The sequence below is a fragment of the Mustela nigripes genome, chromosome 2 (assembly GCF_022355385.1).
Source record: "Mustela nigripes isolate SB6536 chromosome 2, MUSNIG.SB6536, whole genome shotgun sequence".
Classification (NCBI taxonomy): domain Eukaryota; kingdom Metazoa; phylum Chordata; class Mammalia; order Carnivora; family Mustelidae; genus Mustela; species Mustela nigripes.
The window spans coordinates 32,266,006-32,287,140 of record NC_081558.1 but is presented as its reverse complement, the minus strand read 5'-3'; the positions used below and the strand labels follow the sequence as shown (position 1 = coordinate 32,287,140).

The window sequence follows — 21,135 nt, the reverse complement described above, 5'->3', positions numbered from 1 at the left end:
GTTCAGTCCCTGTAGCTCTGGGTCCCACCCACAAATCCACTACTGCCCGCCTGCGCTGTGTCAACCTTCTTCGGTGGCCAGATGTTTCTTATTAATGTGCCGTGAATGTTGACTTCCAGGCAGCCCTAGCCTGGATTGGAATGATTATGTTTGGGAGATGTGGGATCAGGGTGCCCTCCCGTTGCATCTGGCTGCTGGGGCTTTGGTTGGAAAAAGTTGGGGTGCAGGCTTGCAGGCTCTCAGTTGGATGACGTAAGGAGAAGGGAGTGGATCCTTTTTGGCGACTTTCATGAAAAGGAAAAACCAGTGACAGAATATTCCCCGACATCCTAACATGTTCTCTCTTTGATGAGTGCATCTTTCCCTTTTCCCCACCACTCATATGGCCCTTTGAAGTGGGCGGTTTCTGGACACAAGGCTGGGGGTGGGGGGAAGCCTGCTTTGATTTCATTCTACCCCTCTGTGCGTGCTTCTCTACTTTCTCCCAAATGGTAATGTGTGTTGGGCACCCAGTTACAAGGAAATTCCCAGGCATCTCCTTCAGAAATTAAATGCTTTTGTTCCTGCCTCTGATAGGTCTGGCAGCCTCCTTGCCTTTGTTTCAAGGCACTGAGCACAGCCCTTATGGCTCCCAAGCATTTAATAACTTCTGTCTCAGAGGCAAGGCCAGGTGACCTTATAAATATGGAATGGGCGGAAGGAGGCATCCATCACTGCCAGTTTTGTAGCCCAAATAGGTGTGGTCTGAGCTGGCCCCTTGCACATCCCAAATGTGGAAGTAGGTGGTCAATGGACTAGGTATAGGAGCCTCACAATGTAAACCCAGTCCAGTATGGCCTGACCGCTTACTGCTTCCTTTCTGATCTCTTGGGTTCACAGGGGTGGGAAAGGCAGAGTCACAAACTGGAGAGTGCTTCCCAGCTCCTCCCCTACACAGCAGCTTGGGGTCAACTTCTGCCCAGAGGCCTGTGGGGTAGTGGTTCTGTGTGTGGGTTGTGGACTGATGCTCCTCCTTTTTTTTCTGTGTGACCTCTGACCTCCAGTAAGTCCCCTGGTCTCAATAGTAATTGGTTTCCCTAACCCTCAGGTGGGAATAATCGTGGTACTCAGCTCATAGGATTGTGGGAGGGGTTAGATGAGACCCATTGTTCACCCAGTATCAGGCCCACGGTAACTACTGGCTACATTTGTTAATTATTTTTTAGCTTCCTATCAACGGCTGCTTGGGAGGAGGCCTCAGTAGCCTGTTTGAGGCTGCTGGGTGTCTAGGTTACTTTAGACTTCCATGACCACAGTTTCTTGGAGAACCTTCAGCTGTTTTAATCCAGTTGATTTTGTGACGGGAATACAAGTGCTGTATTTTCAGCCCATTTTGGAGCTTTTCTTCTGGAAAGAGACCTTTTCATGAGGCTGAGATGGGTTTTCATGCAGAAGCAGTTTCCCCATTGGCAGCAGAAAGGCTTCTCTTGGGCTCCATGAATGGGGTTTTTATAGCATTTCCACCCATTGCTGGAAAGGAAGCAGCTCCTTGCTTTTGCTCCCTCCTTTTCCCCCATGGGCATATTTTCTGGTGACCTTTTGGAGAAGAGGGACAACCATTCCTGGGTTACAACACAATGTTCTTTTTTGGCAGTTTGGAGCCCGCAGTGTGCTCACTTTCTGTTCCTCCGAGGGGGGTGGGAGGGCGGGGAGAGGCTGTGAATCCAGGGGAGAGACCATTGAGCCCTGAGAAGAGCAAGAGGGTGGCCTGACGGAGGCTGAAGGGCTCCTTTTGGTCAGACCTGAAGAGAGAGAATTTCCTTTACCCCAGAGGAGCAGGGCACCCTAAACATTACTGACTGGCCTCTCTTCTAGCCGCTCTGCTTCTACACGGGTCCCCTCTGACCCACTGCCCACCAGCAGGCATTCCCCCCAAAGTAGAACAGAATGGTAGCCCTGCATCCAGCTCTAAGGTACTAACGAAGGTTCTAGGGCAAGAAGAGTGTTTGCTTCCTCCTCTGGTGTGGTGGAGAGAGCTAAGGCTTGCAAGTCCAGAGCTGGCCCGCTGTCTTGTGACCTTCAGCAAATGGCTTGGGCTCCCCGAGTTCCATTTCCCTCTGCTGTCGATGTGGGATTTCTCTACCGAACAAATATTTGAGCGCCTGCTTTGGGCCCGGCTCTCAGCGGGTGCTGGGGATATAGCAAAGAACACACCAGACAGGATTCCTACCCTCATTGAACAAATAATTACATTTTAGATAAGGTGGTCTGGAAAGGACTCTCTGAGGAGGTGACATTTGAGAAGGGACCTAGATGAAGCAAGGGAAGGAGGAGGAGCCCTGTTGATTCAAACCTGGGGCAGGAACCAGCTGGATCAACGTCTCCCTGGGAACTTGCTAGAAATCCAAAATCACAGGCTCCGCCCTAGACTTACGGAATCTGAGCTTTAGTGAGATCCCCAGCTGACTCGTGTGCACCTGAGAGAGAGAGAGAGAGAGAGAGAAGTGCGGGGTTCGAACACCTAGCCCTGTGGATGCTGGATTGTTCCCTGTACTTTGTGGCTTCCTCCGTGTGAAGGAAGACGCCGAAGGCCCCGAGGACGGCTCTTAGATTTCGTGGGAATCTCCCCGAGTTACAATACTGTTTCCCCATTTCCGTTATCACCAACACCTGCAGGTGGCAAATGTGAGGATTTGTAGGTTTTTTTTTTTTTTAAGAAATTTTAAAAAAATTTATTCATTTGACAGAAAGAGAGAGAGATCACAAGTAGGTGGTTGTGGGGTAGGTAGCAGGCTCCCTGCTGAGCGGAGAGCCGGACGCAGGGCTCGATCCCAGGACCCTGAGATCATGACCTGAGCCAAAAGCAGAGGCTTAACCCACTGAGCCACCCAGGTGCCCCAGGATTTGTAGGATTTCTAAAGAAAAACAAAACAAAACAAAAAACCCTAGGAAGGTTCCCGTGTTTTGGCGAACAGAGGGCTCACAGTCGTCCAGCACGGTGCCCTCCTCCACCTGATCTAGGGCAGAGGTAAGCACTGTCTCCCACAGGCGACTGGGCCACAAAGCAGCAGCACCTGAAGGCAGCCTGGGGCCGGCCTCAGAGGGAATTTGCATTAAGAGAAACATTAAGGCATCTTCAGGGACCATGGGCAGAACAAAATCATTAATAACTAAGATCTTCCTGTACTATGAGAGAGCACGCTCGGTGGGGGTTCACTGAGCTTGCTTGTTTGCAACCAGTTTGAGAAGGGAGGGGAAAAATAGCCCTTTTTCCTGGGAAGCTTTGCCCTGTGAATGCCTAGGTTCTGAGGAATAAAGTAGCAACAATAATGCTGCAGCATCAGCCATGATCGGGATGGGCACTTACCCTGTTCCGAGCTCTACCTGCCCAGGTGATACCCGTTTCTAGTTCGTCCTCCCCGAACTCTCCAAGGTACAAGTGGGGATTTCCCTGATGAGGAAACCGGGGCTCCAAGTTGTTAAATAATGTCTCAGGTCTCCTCACTGGGGAGAATGAGCTGGAATGGAGCTCTAAACCCCCAGTTCATTTTCTGGTGACTTAAGGCTTCCTGTTCCCTCTCCGATGTAAGGCAGAGGGCTCTCCTGTCACGTGCAGCCCGCAGGTGGATTTTCTTTGGTCTGCCCAGTGTGTTAAGTAAGAGGGCTTTTTATAACGTTAGAATCTAGGTTTCCAGCTTCTCTTTGAAAATCCAACAACGTGATAGCACGGAGCCTTTTTTGCTACCTGGCACGTAGGAGTGGTCTCTCTTCAGATGGGTATGACCTTGGCTCGCCGTCGTCTCTGACATTCTGGTTGCCCTGAGGGACCTCCTCAAATCCTTGGGCACCCTGTCCCATACTGGAAGTGCCTGGAGTTTTTACACGCTGAATAAGCACGCTCGTCTCTCTAAATGTGATCTTAAAAAATAGGACGCTTTTGTAAGAGTAGCTGCCATTCCAAAAGCACAGGCAAAGCCAGACAAGCGCTTTATGTCTTTCTTGTCTTTCCATGACATCAATCCTTGGAGATGGTACAATTATTTATCCCTGTTTTAATAGAGACAGAAACGGAGTCTCGGGGTCAAACAGTTTGCCTACATCCTTATAGCCAGCGAGTCGATGGTCTTCCGGCCTTGTCTGACCGCAGATTTCTGGGTCTGGACGAGGACTTTTGCAACTTGGCTTGCATAGGAATTCCCAGGGCATCGTATTCAAATGCAGATTCCGATTGAAGGGGATGGAGGCAGGGGCCCAAGATTCTACATTTCTAAGAAGCTCCCAGGTGATGCTGATGCTGATGCTGCTGGTTGGGGAACAGGCTTTGAGTAGCAACAGTCTGGACCAGGGATCAGCAAATTGAGTCCTGCTGGCCAAATCTGACCCTTTACCTGTTCTGTGTGGCTTATAAGACATACATGGTTTTAGCATTTTTTTTCATGATTAGAAAAAAATGGGGCACCTGGATGGCTAAGTCCGTTGAGCATCTGACTCCTGGTTGCAGCTCAGGTCATGACCTCAGGGTCATGAGATTGAGCCCCGTGTCAGGCTCTGAGCTCAGCACGGAGTCTGTTTGTCCCTCTTCCTCAGCTCCTCCCCCTGATCTCTCTCTCTCCTCTCTCTAAAACGAATAAATAAAATCTTAAAAAAAAATTTTTTTTAAATGGTTGGAAAAAAATGAAGGGCATTTATGACCTAGGAAAATTGTATGAAATTCAAATTTCAGGGGCGCCTGGGTGGCTCAGTGGGTTAGGCCACTGCCTTCGGCTCAGGTCATGATCTCGGGGTCCTGGGATCGAGTCCCGCATCGGGCTCTCTGCTCAGCAGGGAACCTGCTTCCTCCTCTCTCTCTCTCTGCCTGCCTCTTTGCCTACTTGTAATCTCTCTCTGTCAAATAAATAAATAAAATCTTAAAAAAAAAAAAAAAGAAATTCAAATTTCAGTGCCCATAAATAGCTATCTGAACAAAGTCAAGTGCATTTGTTTATGCACTGTCTATGGCTGTTTTCTTGCTACAGTAATAGAGTTCAGTATTTGTAACAGAGATCACTTGGCCTACCGAGCCAGAAACATTTACCACCTCACCATTTGGAAAGAATGTTTGCCAATCCCTGGGCTGTACAGCAATTGAGGGGAATATGCAATAGCATCTCTTGGTTTTAGAAGAAAAGAATCTGAGAACCTTTTGGAATTAGAACTCAAGGAGACCTCCCCTCCAACCTGGGTGAGATTTGGTGCAGAAATCAAAGACAACCAAAGAACCAGGGAATAGACCAAAGCCATTTCTAAAGGGCATGAGGAGATGCGGCTTGCGAGACCAGATCAATGCCCGCCAGCGGATTCTAAGCTCCTTGTAATCCCTTTAACATTTCGGCTTTGCTGATAAATGTAGATTCGACTTGAGTATTAAAAGGCGGGCTTTTAGAACAAGCCTCCTGGAGTTGCACTTTCAAGAGCCGCTGACGTGGAAAGCTCAGACCAGGGGTGGTTTTGTGAGGTGGTTTTAATTATGCAGAGCGGTTTGTCTCTGGACAACCGGCGGCCTTTCCAGGCGGCATGCTTTGGCCCCTTCAGCCAATACTGCCTCGAAAAGCATCTTAGTTGCCCGGGCAATTGTGTTGATTGATGACTCTGGTGGCGATCTGGGGAGATGCCGGCTTGGTTTCCTTTAGTGGGTTGTCATTTGGCTAAGAAATGGGCTCCCTGATTATTTTGCTGGGGGAGGAAAAACTTTCTGTCTCTTCAGATGCCAAGAAAAGTTGGGGGTTGGGGGGGAGGTGAAAGGAGATGGTACGTGTGTGTATGAGTGTGTGTGCACCCAAGACGTATGCCTGGAATCCTCAAAGTAGGGAAGGATCTATAGCAGCTCAGAACTTGCTGTCCGGCTCACTGTGCATCCTTGGCATTTGATAACATGCTCGATAGAAGCTTCAGCACCTTTGTAGGATTTTTCTCTCGAAGAAACCTATTTGTTCGTCCCAATGTGTCCATGTTATGGTCTCTGATTTCCAGATAAGGTGTCGCTATTGTGAAGTATTTTAAAATCACACACCCTCACACGTACGTGCGCATAGAAAACTTACACAGCACCCAGAAGCAAACCCTTCATTACACCTTTGAGAGTAGCGGTCAGCAAAGCACAGCCAGTGGGACACAGTCAGGCTGCTCTCTGGTTTTGTAGAGACTTCTAGCCAAGAATAGCTTTCCTATTTTTAAGTGGTTGGGGGAAAAAAAATCAAAAGAGGAATAACATTTTGTGGCACATAAAAATGACATAAAATTTACATTTTAAGTTCATAGCTGGAGTTTTAATGGGACACAGCCATGCCGCTTCCTTTAGCATCCTCTCTGATGGCTTTTACAGTAGCAGAGTCTGGTAGCTGAGACAGCCCTCGTGGCCCAGGAAACCGGAAGAGTTGACCACGTGGCCCTGGGCAGAAAGGCTGCTTGACCCCCCAGCCAGATGTCTTGAGATCTATTGCTTATGGCTTGGTTTTTTACATCCTCAAATTCATTCAAATTAGTCTTTGTTAATAAGATTTTAGAGAAAACATGCATCCTATGTGGTCTTCTGTAGCATACTTTAAGATTTACAAATTTTTCCAGGACATCTTTGCGTGTCATCATATAAAGAGCAGAAAGATCGAGGGACTCCTGGGGGGCTCAGTTGGTTAAGCATCTTGCCTTTGGCTTGGGTCATGATCCCAAAGTCCTGGGATTGAGCCCAGGGTCGGGCTTCCTGCTCTGTGGGAGCCTGCTTCTCCCTCTCCCTGCCACTCCCCCTGCTTGTACTCTCTCTCTCTCTAATAAATAAATAAAATCTTAAAAAACAAAAAAGGCAGAAAGATTGAAACTAATACATTTCTTAGCTTTTAGAATCTGGTGTATGGGTTATCAGTAAATTGAAAATTCTCTGCTCATGGCCACTTTGGTGGTTTTCCACCGTTCCTGATTATATAGCAGATGATAATAGCTTTTCTTATGCTACAACAGGGCCATGTGAAGCTCTTGTCAAATTGTCTTCCAAGGAGATGGTGCCAAATTCCACCCCTGCTATTGAAAAAAATGTGAATATATTTATGTGTTCTTCAGGCTGAAACTTTGAAACATCTCAGCGTGTACAGCAACCTTGTAATTAATCCTTGTTTAATCACTCTGAGTGACAATTTGTTCCCAATGAATAGTGAGAAAACACGGAGCATGGATGTCAGTCATCTTTTTCTTTTTCAAAATACGTTTTATTTGTCTTTAATCAGGAGAGTGGTACTCACATTCTGTCGAAAGGTTGCCATCCATCTTTCTGCGTCTGTTGTTTAAGGTTGGTGGGATGAGGGGGAATCTCATAAGTGTGTTATTTTGTGGTCTGCTGGTTCAGAAAGCTGTAAGGTTATCCGTTAACTCTACCATTAATGAGAATCCCAGAGGGAATTCCCTGTGGACAGAGGGAGCCGTCCCCAAAGGGAATGATTCCCAGAGGGTAGAGCATTATGAGATCAAAAGAATTCTACCTGCCCTGTGTATGGAAGAGCCACGGGGAGTGATCTCTGGGGAGAAATGTGTACTTTGAGGCAGTGTCATAAAAACTTCTATGAAGGGCGCCTGGGTGGCTCAGTGGGTTAAGCCGCTGCCTTCGGCTCAGGTCATGATCTCAGGGTCCTGGGATCGAGTCCCACATCGGGCTCTCTGCTCAGCGGGGAGCCTGCTTCCCTCTCTCTCTCTCTCTCTGCCTGCCTCTCCATCTACTTGTGATTTCTCTCTGTCAAATAAATAAATAAAAATCTTTAAAAAAAAAAAAAAAAACTTCTATGAAGTATATAGGGCTTATGTGGGAAGATTATGGCTGAGCGGTTAAAGGGAAAGCCTTTGAAGACGTTTTGCTGGGATTATAGTCTTGGTTCTGCCTTTTACTAGCTAAGAATCCTTGAACATGGCACTTAACCTTTCCGAGCCTTCCTTGGTTTTCTCATCTGAAAAATGGGAATAAGGTTACTATTATGAGGTTCTCTTATGAGGCTGTCAGGAGGATTACGTGGGATAAGGCACGTAACATGCCTCATTGTGCATGGCATGTAATGTAAGCTCCATGGGTCTGTGGTCGAAAGACAGATGAGTAGCAACAGGATTGGATAAGGAGTAGGAAGGCAGGAGGGCCTGGGGGCCCAGTGGATTAAGCGTCCAAATCTTGGTTTCAGCTCATGGCGTGATCTCACAGTTGTGAAATTGCGTACCTCATTGGTCTCTGTGCTCAGCGGAGAGTCTGCTTGAAGATTCTCTTTCTCCGCAACTTCCCTCCATTCAGTCTCCCCTCCACCCCCTGCTCAAATAAATAAATAAATCCAAAAAAAAAAAAGAGAGAGAAGGAAGGTGTGGGTTGGAGATGCAATGACAGAGAACAAACCCCCCCCCCCCCCCATAATGAGCTGCAGTGCTTCATTTGTTAAACGGGTGTGACGTTCCTTTTTCTATGAACTTCAGGCAGGAGAGATGGTGTCTCCAAGCTCCCCCACCCCCGACCATGTAGGACTTAAGGTTCTAAAGGGATAGCCAACTCACATCACACACTTACATGCAGACATACACACTTCAGATGAAATGGAGTTTAGAATTGGACCCTCTACCCTCACAGTCTATTTGCTTAAGTGAAATGTGCATATGATGTTCGTTAAAACAGTTTGCCAACCATAACAAGAAGACAACATTTAAATTTTGCCCCTGGTGTCCTTATATAAAAAGGGGCCTTTTTTTTGTGCCTTGTGCCCACCAACTGGACCATGAAAATTCATGTCCAAGATGAAAGCCACTCATCATCAAGGTGATACTTAATCCGTGTTACTCAAGCCTGCTTGATAAGCGTTGGGCTTTCCTGCTGCTAGTGTGCCGCACCAAACACTTTGACTTACATGAACATTAAGGAGAAGCTCCCTTTTCTAATTTATACAATATTTGAACTCCAAGATCACACTCTGAAAAGTCCTGGGACAAGATCTGGCCTGTACCTATATTTTGTTGCCGTGGTACTAAATTTAAAATTTTAAGTAGTTGCCAGCATTTTGATGTTTCGTGTAAGAAATCACATTCAGGGTTTCTTTGGAGTAATGTATTTCCAGCAATTCTGGGCTTATTATATTCCTCCCTTACTTTCTGATAAGAATGTGTGTTCAGCTTTTCCACAGTCCCCACCATTCCCTGTTGTGTTATCCTTGGCCTGCCTCACTCATTTACATTTCAGGCTGGCTGCTGTAGACATCTAACTTTGTGCTAGTAATTTGAAGAAGCCAATGAGTGATTATGCCTGACTGGAAGGAGATAAGAATGGCAGAACAGAAGAAAGTCGCCAGTTGGCTGGGACAAATGGACTGAGCAGGACATCTAAGTAGCTAAATCCTCCCTCTCTGGGAGTTGCTTGTTGAAAGGAGCTCACATTGTTGAGGGTTTGCTGTGTGGTTGGCTTTTTTCATGGCCCGTGATTCCCTCAGAACAATTTTCTGAGGCACGTGTTTTATCTTCTGCTTTGTAAACAGGGGGAGACTGTGACCCAGGGGGGGTTAGGTAACATGTGTTAGGTCACACGGGTAAGAAGTAGTGGAGTCAGGATTTGAATCCAGGTCTCTGAGGTTCAAGATCACAAGTACTCTGACCAAGACAGCATGTTTAGCTCTGGCATTTTGTCTCTCCTTGTCTAAATATAAAACTATAACTTGGAGAAAAGAGTCATATTCTCAGTGGTCTGGGGATGAGATTGGACTGTTGCCCACACTGAACAGAACGTCTGAAGAACCCTGGGCTGGTTGGTTTACTTGCGGATGGGGGCTTTAAGGTGAAAGTCTATAAAATCAGAGGACTGAGGGTGTCTGAGAGGTGACAAACTGGCCACTTGCAGTTTCCCCATCAGATCTGCATACATCGAAGGGGGCTCTCTTCAGCTTGCTGACACATTTGGTATTAAATTGGGCTATGGGGAAGCTTGTGAAAAGTGGGAGTCTGCAGCATTCCATTTGCATGTTTCCTAGAGGAACCCTCTGCAGAAGAGGTCAGGGGAGGGAGTTTACGGAGCACCCCCTCGGAGCCGGCTTGAGTCCCTAAGCTAAAAATAACCAGGACCTCCAATCTTTGGACCTGTGCTCTCAAGCTTATGGTCCCCAATGTTTCACAGATCCCAACACCACATTATGAAGCAGACACACTTTTGCCAGCTTGAAGGCATTTAATGAGAGCATTATTTGATTTTTATGTTTGGTAAACTACTTGGGGATGCAGAAACTGCTCTCACAATTCTTAAAAACTGGCTCGTTAAGTGTACATGTAACATCCAGAGCCTGTCCTCCACGTTGAGTGCTGAGGAATTAGGCCTCCAGGGGGCTTATTAGAAGAATGCAGGTGTTTTCTTTCTTCAATGATACTATGAAATTACTGTGATAATATAATTTCCCCAAGCCTTTTGTTCCACAGTCAGGCACCCAGGAGCACACGCCTATCATTTGCATCTTTGATGATTTGCCCTTTGGAGCTTCTCCAGTGACATACAGAGTTGTTGGGAAGTCATAAGGACCGTCTCCTCTCAGCTTCATGAAGCCCCACATTTGGAGGCAATGGGTAACAGGCATGTCTCTGTTGTCTTGGGTCCAGGAATATTTGAAGTCATAGGGAAGGAGACGTACCTAGGTTTTCCTGGGTCCTGGGAGGTAGAATGGTTTCATAGATGTATCCAACTGCTAGGGATTATTGAAAAATTCTGGGTTTTACTTTTCAAAGCCCTGGTGATAACAGCATTTTAAAAGCAGGTTTATTTCTTATTTTAAATTAATCTTGATCAAATAGTTGGATGATAAATGTGCCATGTAGACAGTTTGGAAAAGTCAACAAAGTCAAATGATTTCTTTAGGGGGAAAAAAAAAGAAAAGTAGTGAGACTCCCTGGATCCAAGGAGGAATCTTCTCCACATTAGGGTGTGATTTCCTTCTAGGGCTTTTTTCAATGGGGAGTTTTACATAACTGTATTATTATGTAAATGAATACAAACTGGGTGGCTTCAGATAACAGAAATTCATTCTTTGGCGGTTCTGAAGCCAGAAGTCCAAGATGAAGGGGTCAGGAGTGTCGGTTCTCTCTGTAGGATATAAGGGGAAAAGACCTTGGCATTTTTTGGCTTGTAGATTTCACTCCCATCTCTGCTTCTGTCATCACAGGGTGCTTCCTTTTGTCTCTCTATCCCTTTCTCTTCTCAGAAGGCCTTGCCGATGGATTTGGGCTCACCCTCTCATCTAGGATGATCTCATCTCAAGGTCCTTTACTTCATTACATCCACAAAGACTCCTTTCCAAAATAAAATCAAATTTAGAGATTCCCGGTGGATGTAGCTGTCCAGGGGGCTGCTCTTCAACCCATTATAATTATAATCATGGTGAGAAAGCATATACCCTTTCATGTTCTCCAGCAATGCACCCAACTAAGGCTTTTTAAATGCGTTATCTAGGAAAGTCCAGGAGTGCTAGAGAGCTGGGTATCCACTTTAGGGCACCTTTGTGGGGAACCTGCCTTTTGTCTTTTCGAGGTGCGGTTAAATGCTTGCAACAGGCAGGGATTGTGCAAACCGCTGTTAGTGGATGGAATTTCCTGTCCATATTGATGAATTCAGCATTCTGAATCAGTTGACCCCCTGGGGTCACTCTATGAAGTTCATCCATCTTCTCGCAGCTTTTGTTGGGCTTTGCCAGGGAGATGTATAGGAAATGAACTGATAGTGTATAGACGGTTATTTGTGGGAAGAACTGTTGGCCCTGGGGCTTTTAATTAATGTCTAGGTTGTATAACTGATTGACTTTCAAAGGGGAGAAAATTGAGCTCCCTTAGAAAAGAAAATTCTTCCTAATTCTGGAACTAGGTCCCATCTCTACAAAGTCCTGCCACAGCTAACTTACTCCACTCCCCAGCTCCTATGACTTGTCTGTAAAATCCATCAGAAAAAGTCTAACATTAATTAAACTTCCCTACTCCCTGATTTTTGTTCTGTTAAATTCAGCATGAATGGATATTGGCTTTTCCTAGTAACTTAACTGAAATAAAATGAAAGCAAATGATTTTCCTCATTATCACTCTCATATTAGCGATCATGAATTGACCATTTACAATGGGCAAGAGCTATTCTATCCCAGGCCCATTTCTTATAGTCTTCAATTTAATTCTCGAAACCCTTTATGAAACAGACACCATGATCCACATTGGTTTTAAGAGGAGACCTGGGTGCTGCAAGTTGAAGTTACATACCCAAGGTCACACAATTAGTATTAAAACCAAGGTTAGGTCTTAGGACTCTGACTGTGATGTGGGCTTTTGAGCACCATATTCTTTGCCTTGCTCCGAGGGATCTAAACCGTGGTGGGGCTATCCCCTTCCTGCTCCAAGTTTCCCATTCATTAGCTCTCAGTTGGTGCTTAATTTACACCTAATAAATCAGGTGCTGGTGCTGGTGGTTCAGAGAAGTAGTCTGAGAACCATTATAGCCCTGCCCTCCAGGGCTTAATGTCACATCGGAGAAGCCAGACAGACATGATTTAAATGACTGTCCACTTAGCAGTCTAGGAGATTTCTTACCATGAAGTAGTATAGAGTACTGGTACGTGATCGGTGCTGATGTTGAGGGCCAGGAGTGCAGATGGGAGAGAGAAGCCCCACTCGCATGTGAGCATCGGTATCTTCTTGGCTGCCTCCTCCTTCCTGTCACTTAGGGGCCATGGAATTTACTAAAGTAGCTTTCGCGCTCTTCCATCAGCAGAAAGGAAAACCAGCCAAGGTCTGGTGTCTGTGAAGATGACTCAAGGTTTAGGAGGTTCTAGCCCCACTGGGTAGTCCAATACATCGTAAGGGTACAGAAATGAGATAGTGTGGTGCTGGAGCAGGAGGTGATGCTGGAGGCAGACCAAGATGCCTCCAAAACTAGGCCCGAGTCTCTGTGAGCGGTGTTCAAGAGACGTGACCCGTAAAAGCCATGGGCTAAGCTTCAATACATGGTGCTAGGACAAGCAGTTTTCCATTTGCAATAAGGAGAGAGAGATTCGAAACTTAAACAAGCCCCTCAATTTTCTTTTGGGTGAATGCTTTTATAAATTTGGAAAGTAAAAGGCATATCTAAATAATTCCTCTTTTTCTGTCCCCCACTCCATACCCTTTTGCCATACTGGCCTCCTTCCTACTGGTTCCTAAACACAGGCATATTTCTACCTCAGGACATTTGACAGGGCAGCTCCCCCCACCTCCCACCCGCCCCAGCAGATGTCCACACAATTTGTTGCTTTGCTTTCCTCCAGGCCTCTTCTCCAGTGTTTCCTTAGAGCAGCATTTCCTAACCATCCGAAATAGTGCTCCAGCCCTTCTCTTTTCCCTGCTTCTCTTAGGTGTTTTTTTTTTTTTTTTTTTCTGGAGCACTTTTCACGACATGACGCTCTATTACATTTTTAATGGATTATCTGGATTTTGATGTGCACTAGGTTTAATGACTATAGTCTACACAAGAACTTCAGCTTCATAAGAATCTTCTGTTTCGTGCCTTTTTTTGTTTGTTTGTTTAATTCCCCAACTCTCAGAAAAATACCTGGTGCATGGCAAAAATCCTGATAGAATTTGTTGAATAAATGAATAAATGAAGGGATGACCCGGAGCCCAGAAGTCAGAAAAGAAGATTATCTTCCCATGAATAACTTGAAATTTTCAAAAGACAACTTGGGAAAATTATTGGTAATGCACGATATAAGGAGACCTAATTTTTCAAAATGTGGAAACAGCTCTAACTAATGAGAACAATATGAAATGATTCAATAGAAAACTGAACAAAGGATCTCATCAGGCAGATGTATGGAAAAGCATTATTTGTTTTCTTAATGACATGAGCATTTCTCCTGTTTCTGTTTGCCTGAGTCCAGGATAAATAGCTTTTAGGAAACAGATTTGTGTGCAATGGTGAAGTTTGTGTCTCATGAACTATAGCATCTGCTTTCCTAGGAATTATTACAATAGGATGATACTCTGGTTTGAGCTAAGCTTTGTTCACTTCTGTTGAGAATAAAGAGCTCTTCAGATTCCTTAGGATTTGGCATTGTCCGAGGGCACAAGCCAGGTCCACAGCTGTGATCATGTGATCCAGGAGACAACAGGAAAGCAGCTGTACAACTACAACAAAACATCACATCTACCTCTAGGGTTGTGGGTGTCTGGCCACTCATGGCTGCATTTCTGTGATCTGGTCACAGTGACTTGGAAAGGGCTGCTGGTGCTTAGTAGTCTGGAGACAGTGTGGTTAAACATTCTTTAGCCTGAGTAACTGTGCCATCACAGTGAAGGTAGTCCTGCCCCAAAGCCAAGGGCATTCTCACCCACTGAGGAGGAGTAATGCAAAGTGTTGCAAGCAGCAAATGCCTTTGGGAAGGGCAAAACACACCTCTGATACTTGGAAACTTACTGAACTCTCCTGGACCTCAGTTTCTCTCATCTTGAGATTGAGGCACATGGATGAATCAGGAAGGGCTCCGTCATCATTAACACATGATGATAGCATTACTAGGGCTTTCTTGCTAAAATAGCCAACGGAGGAGATTTTGGCAAGAAGAAATTGGAAGGGAGTTGTTCATTCAATCCCCTTTGCTGGATAAACCAAAGGTCTGCCTTCCCTCAATGAAACATCCAGTTTGTAAGTCCTTTTTCAGGACGCTGTCAGTCTCTGGTCCCTTCAGCTCTGTTGTAGACTCGTATATTACCAGGAGTGAATTCGTTTGTTCCTAAATCTATTCCCACCTGTTCTCCTTGGGACGGTAGGTACATATGTGAACTTTGTAAATCTATGAAATAAAGATGTAAACAGAAATAAGAATTGCTATTTCTATGAAAATGAAGCTCAGTGCTTGGAAATAACCCAGTAATGGATACTACGAACAACTCAGTTGAATTAGGTTTGAGCAAAATGATTCTAAGAGACTGGGAATGAGGAAGAGATCATGAAAGGACCTAGATTTGTTCGGACATCTTTACGTTATGACACGGCTCTAAAAACAACCAAACTGAAATCGAGGAAGATGGATTGTAGGTTTCTTTTGTGCATGACCTAAAAGGTTTTCTGTTCCATAAACCCATATGTAAAATCTCCTCTCTCCCTAGAAATGAATGTATGGCTATATATTTCAAGAAAAAAATTAGCATATGTATGTATCATTATTTTGTGATTCCTCAATGTGATAGACACTGCTAGGTGTCCCCACGTCCATCATCTACTTCTTCCTTAGGGATATAACCTGTAAAATATTGTATGACAAGCAGCCTGAGAATTAAGAGTATGTACCAGCCCTTTTTATTCCTAGGGGTTGCCATTTCACTAAGTTCCACTCAAAAGCATATAAGTTAAAATAGTAAGTACAATGTCTGGGAAGTACCTTTCAAAAGAAAGTGTGTACCCCTGCTTCCTGCCCACTGGAATATGGATGTGACAGTTGGAGCTCAAGCAGCCAAATTGGACCATGAGGTAGAAGCCCTGTACGGAGGAATGTGGAATAAGACAGGCATTGCCTGGATTCCTGGTGACCATAAAGACTCTCCCTGGTAGCCTTGGATTGCGTAACTCCAGACTGTATTTACATGAGGGAGAAATTGTTTCTATCTTGCTTAAACCACTATTATTTTGGATTTTCAGGCAACCACAGCCGAATTTCTTCCCAATTTGACTACAGATGTTCGTTATATTGGATAAAAGGCTCTGTTATATCAGCTACTGCCCCAGGGTCAAGAATTAGTTTTGACTGTTTCGACAGATTTAGACCTGTCATTTCTAGCAATAAGTTAGGCACTACGTTCTCAATGATAGAGGATCCAAAATCCTTTTTTTTTTTTTTTTTTTTTTTAAAGTTTGGGCATGCTTGCTAAAGGGCAAGTGTGCTATGGCAGAACATAAAATATATTGTTCTGAGGTAGGGATGACTTCATCTGAAACCTAGAGTTTTTGTAAGTTACTAGAGTAAATTCCATTATACATGGTTATAATAAGTATTGAAATGAGAGTACTCCTCCCCCTACCCCCCACCATAGTTCCAACCTCTCTGTGAATCGGCACCGTCATCTATCGAGGAATAACCTGGAACATTTCAGTATTGTCATCACGGAGCCCCGATTTGACCCTCTGAAAAAGTGCATATGCTGTTGCGGAATGCGTTTAGAACTGCTTATTTTAGGATTAAGGGGTATAGAATGAAGGGATACGATTAATCCCGTTGATAGCCCCTATCATTTTACCAGCAGACGAGGCAGAAAGCTTGGGTTCACATTACATATGTGGAGAAGTATGCCGCAGCGCTACTGCGTGTGAGTGTGGGGCAAGGGGGGAAACCTTATCGCCTTTGTGTGAACAGAAAACGGCATGTGCCTTTTTAACCTCTTAATTAAATAATCACCATTCAAAAACTTTGCTCGCTGGAAAGTCTGCCGTGTTGGTTTTATTGCAGGATAGGTTTGTGTGAAAGATTCAAAGCTCGGGTTGCTTTTTTTGAGCTTTCCTAAATTATCTGAGAAGAGTGTTAAATTGGGTAATAAAAAAAAAATGTCTGAGGAAGAATTGGATGACATTTTGGGGTCAAGTTTGATTTATAAAACACACTGGGAAGTTGATTTATAAAAAGCATGTAGGGAATTTATTCATTCAAGAAAATTTATGTGCCTACTATGACCTCATATACCCTGAAATAAAATTATAACATGTAAGTATGTATTTTGAATTGGATGTCCTCCCTCGATGCTTATCATATATAGGTATGTATACCATGCATATGCCTTTATGAATATTCATGTGTGTATGTGTACATAACTTTGTTTTTTAAGGCAAATGGTGGTATACCATAGCTACATCCTCTTTGTCATTCAGCAGTAGATCTTGGACAGCTTTTAATATCAGTTACATAAATATTCTTTTTTTTTAAAAGTCTGTAAAATCCCATTATATAGCTGTACCATAATTTATTTTTACCAGATCTTCACTGATGATCATTTAGGATATTTAAAATTTCTGGTTGTTGCAAATGTTGCTTGAGTAGACATTCTTATCTGTAGATCGTCATTGCCTTTATGCATGAATATATCTGTAGGACACATTTCTAGAAGTGGGATCCCCGAATCAAAGGGAATACATGTCTCAATTACATAAATATTGTTAGAAGGAAAAAAGTTGGTTTTTGAAGAATGTAGCTATCAGCATGTATGGGGGTAGAACACTGGTTTTCAATGGCTAAGCATTTAAGTTCAACCAACTCCTTGGAATGCCAATTAAAACCTTTTTTATTGTGGTAAAGTAAACATAACCGGAATGCCATTTGTATTCATTACTCTGATTGGCCAGCCTCAAGTTTTTGCAAAACCACTAAATTGGATTTAACCTCACTGTACTGAGGTAGGAGTTATTCAGTATTTTTCTCCTGATAGAGTCTCTGTGGGAGTAAGACACGCCATCCCTACCGCAGACAAGCTGTCAACATTCAGCTCCTGCCCCTGCCTGCCGTGCGGTGCTGAATGTCGGGTGTGTCCTAGTGAGAGTTCGTGCTCTGCAGCAAGGTTGGGTGGAAGGAGGCAGGGGGCTGGGTGTTGGCGATTTTGAAGCTGCGCTGCTGATTGCTCTCATCTCTGGGTCTTGATGTGCATATCTGTAAAAATCAAGGGATTGAGTAAATAAGCAAATAAAACCCCTTTCACTCATTTTTCCCATCACACCCTCCAGAACTGTTTCTGGAATTAAACCTTGAACCCGGTTTGAAAAGCACAGGTTAAATGTGCCTGAAAGCAGTTTCTTCTGTCTCCACCATATGCCTGCTCTACTCCCGACGTCTGTTCCTTCTTGTCTTAGCAGCTGCCCTTGCCCCCAGCAGCTTTCCCCATTTCCACCTTTTCACCCCACTAATCGATTTTCCGTGCAGCACGCAGATACAAAGCAGTGGTTCTTATGAAATATTGAGCAGATACAAACATACTGATAAAATATGTATAAGGCATAAACAGTAGCAACACAATGATTGCCTGTGAGCCTACCACCTGGCTTTAGGAGAAAGAACCTTATTGTCTTTTCTGATTCCATTTTCTCCCTGCCCCCTCCCCCTCCACCCCCCACTGTCAGGCCTTTCCACCCAGAGGTAACCATTCTCCTGAATTAGGAGTTTATCATCTCCTTGCTTTGTGTACAAGTTTTGCTCCAAGTGTGTTTCCCTGACAGTCTTTTGTTTGCTTTTCCCATTGTCCTTTGGGATAAACAGGCAAGAGCTTCTGTGATGCAGGTACCCAGGAGTGGCCTTGCAGGAGCATGGGTCTGTGTTGGGGAAACTTACCTAGATAATGACCTGTGGTTTCCCAAGGATGTTTGTTTTGGTTTCTGCTCCCATCAGTGGGTAGGGTTCTTCTTATCTTCCTCCTTCCCATGCTTGGTTGGTCAGCTCTCCCCTCATCCTTGTACATGCGGCTTCCTCTGCATGGAAGGGGCATTCCTGTTTCTCCCAGCCCTGGGCACTCCTTCACAGAGCCTCTAGCTCTCAGTATAATAAATTGTCACCTTCTCAGAACACTGCTCCCACCATATGCCCCCTGGTCCCAAGCTTGTAAGCTCTGGGAAGGCAGGACCCATATGTGCTGGTTCATCATTGCAACCCCGGGGGCCCAGCCCAGTGCCAGGGGGAAGGTGCTCAGTACGTAGTCGGTATCATGAGTAAGTGACTGAGTGAGTCCGGTCCTTGCCAGCCTATGGTCCCGTGGTCCAGTGACATGAAATAAGGATATGAGAAAGTTAAACGGAACCTGTTTCATGTTTGCCTCTGGCTTCAAGGCAGTTTGGTGATGGAGATGGTAACCGAAGACCTGGATGGTGTGTCAATTACGTGCTGCTTGGGTAGAGAAGAACGTTTTGGACACCAGATACCAAAAACGAGGTCCCTTTGAAATAATTGAGTAACCAGAGCATAAAGAAGTGCAGGTTTTATGGTTGCTAACCTTCAAAAGAAGAAAGGTGAGCAGCGGTGCTCTTGGGGTACAGAATGAACCTATATTCCAGCCAGCATTATGTGAACCAGGAAAAAAACAAAACAAAACAAAACAAAACAAAAAACCAACCCCCAAAACGGACAATGATCCTAGATGAGAGGCCTGGGCACGTTTTACTCAAGAGCCCAGATTCCCACTGTGGACGGCCTACCTGTTGCTGTTGGTTTTTCTGCCTTGCATGCACAGCAGTGGGATTTTTTCAGTCCTTCGTGGTAGCACGTTGCCTTGGAGGGAAGCGTGTTGGAAGCTGAGCCCCACAGCTGCAGGCCGGATAGACTGGGAGGGCGGGCATCCGTCCGTTGTTGCAAATTAAGCAAGTGGCTGGACTGACATCCATAAAGAATGAGATCCCTGACACACGATCACTCAGCCAGCAAAGCCCTTTCTCCTGCATAGTCCTGTGAAATTGAAATGGGAGGAAGTAAAGGTGCCCAGCGTTCCTGAGAAGTCCCAGCTGCAGAGGTGCCCCCGCCCTGGGAGGGGGAGGGGTGCTAATAGGCCCAACTGGAATCTCAGTTTGCTCATCTACCTGCTCTGTCAACCCCAGCACGTTACTTACTTCTCTGTGCCTCGGTTTCCTCATCTGTAACATAGGAATATGAATATTCCTTAACAGGTTTCCAGCACAGAACAAGTGATAGAAGGAAGGCAAACCATTTGGGATAATGACTGACACCTAGGACGTTTCTGGATTTCTTTCTTTCTTTCTTTTTTAATATATTTTTTAAAGATCTTATGTATTTATTTGTCAGAGAGAGAGAGCGAGCGAGCGAGTGTAGGCAGGCAGAGTGGCAGCAGAGGCAGAGGGAGAAGCAGGCTTCCCGCCGAGCAAGGAGCCCGATGTGGGACTCGATCCAAGGATGCTGGGCTCATGACCTGAGCTGAAGGCAGCCGCTTAACCAACTGAGCCACCCAGCAATCCAGGCGTCCCTGGATTTCTTTCTTTTAAAGAATTATCTTTCTCTCTCTCTCTGCCTGTCTCTCTGCTTACTTGTGATCTCGGTCTGTCAAATAAATAAAATCTTAAAAAAAAAAAAAAGAATTATCTTTATTTTATCCACAAGGGGCCAGGGGCAATGCAAAGGAGGTTGACTTCTTGGGGTATGTATTGGAAAGTGGCCGGAGCCCAGATCTGGAACTGTTCGCCAGTGTTCTCTGCACGCACTCCTTTCTACTCGGGCGAGTAGCTCGAATAACTTAAACCTCCCTTGATTAAACTGTTGCTAGGAAGGGGCTGCTCTTACTTTTTAAAACATTTCCCAGGTCTTTTTTGCTTTAGCGTGTTTCTTAATGGCTTATGACTTAAACTGGGAGGATTAAAACTGAGGGAATGGCAGTGGGCTCCAGGTACAGAGGATGCTGAAGACTGGTTAAAAATGAGTCAAGAAGTGAACAGAGGGCTAAGGAGAGCTTTCGGAGTCTCAGCCTCCACACCGCACACCTGTCTGTGGCCCTGGCTTGCGCCCTGACGTGGGAGGCCCGCTGCACATCTGTGAGCAAGAGGAAGTTGGTTGGTTTGTTTGTTTTTGTGAAAAATCAGCTCAGTGTGAAAAGAATAAGCAGGCTGACTTGTGATAACTAGTCACCCACCTTAGTAGAAAAATCCCCTTCTAATGGTGCTTACTTTCCAACGGCCACCAGATCCCCCCATTTCAGCCCTGGTCTTATCCCATCATCCTTCGAGAACACTGTTTCTTAACCTGGCTGCCCCTGATGAAAAGTCAGAGCACCCCTGCACGTGGGTGGAGACGGTTTTACATCTTTGTTTCTACTAACCCCTACTTGAACTTCGGGCGTTTCCCTCAATTATGCAGGCGACAAGCTAGGGTAATAACACGAGCAGTACCTCTGACTCTGTCCCCAATAAATATTCCAGATGTCTTCATGTCCCATAGTGGGACATGGACGTTATCTGGAAATATCATTTACTTAGAAAATTAGGCTGCTTAGGAATTATGGTATTACCAAACTTGGTGCTGGATCTCCATGTATCATATGCTAATAAGTACTTTATCACCACATATACTAAATCATGTAAATTATAACTTGCATATAAAACTTGCTAACAGGAGCACCCGGGTGGCTCAATCAGTTAAGCATCTGACTCTTGAT

At 45.0% G+C, this 21,135-nt stretch overlaps 1 protein-coding gene across 1 annotated transcript in view; it reads left to right on the top strand.

Annotated features, from left to right (window-relative positions):
- The window catches only part of PRICKLE2 (prickle planar cell polarity protein 2), a 319,924-nt gene that overhangs the window by 1,350 nt on the left and 297,439 nt on the right, over positions 1–21,135 (top strand). The gene's annotated exons all lie outside the window — the stretch shown is intronic.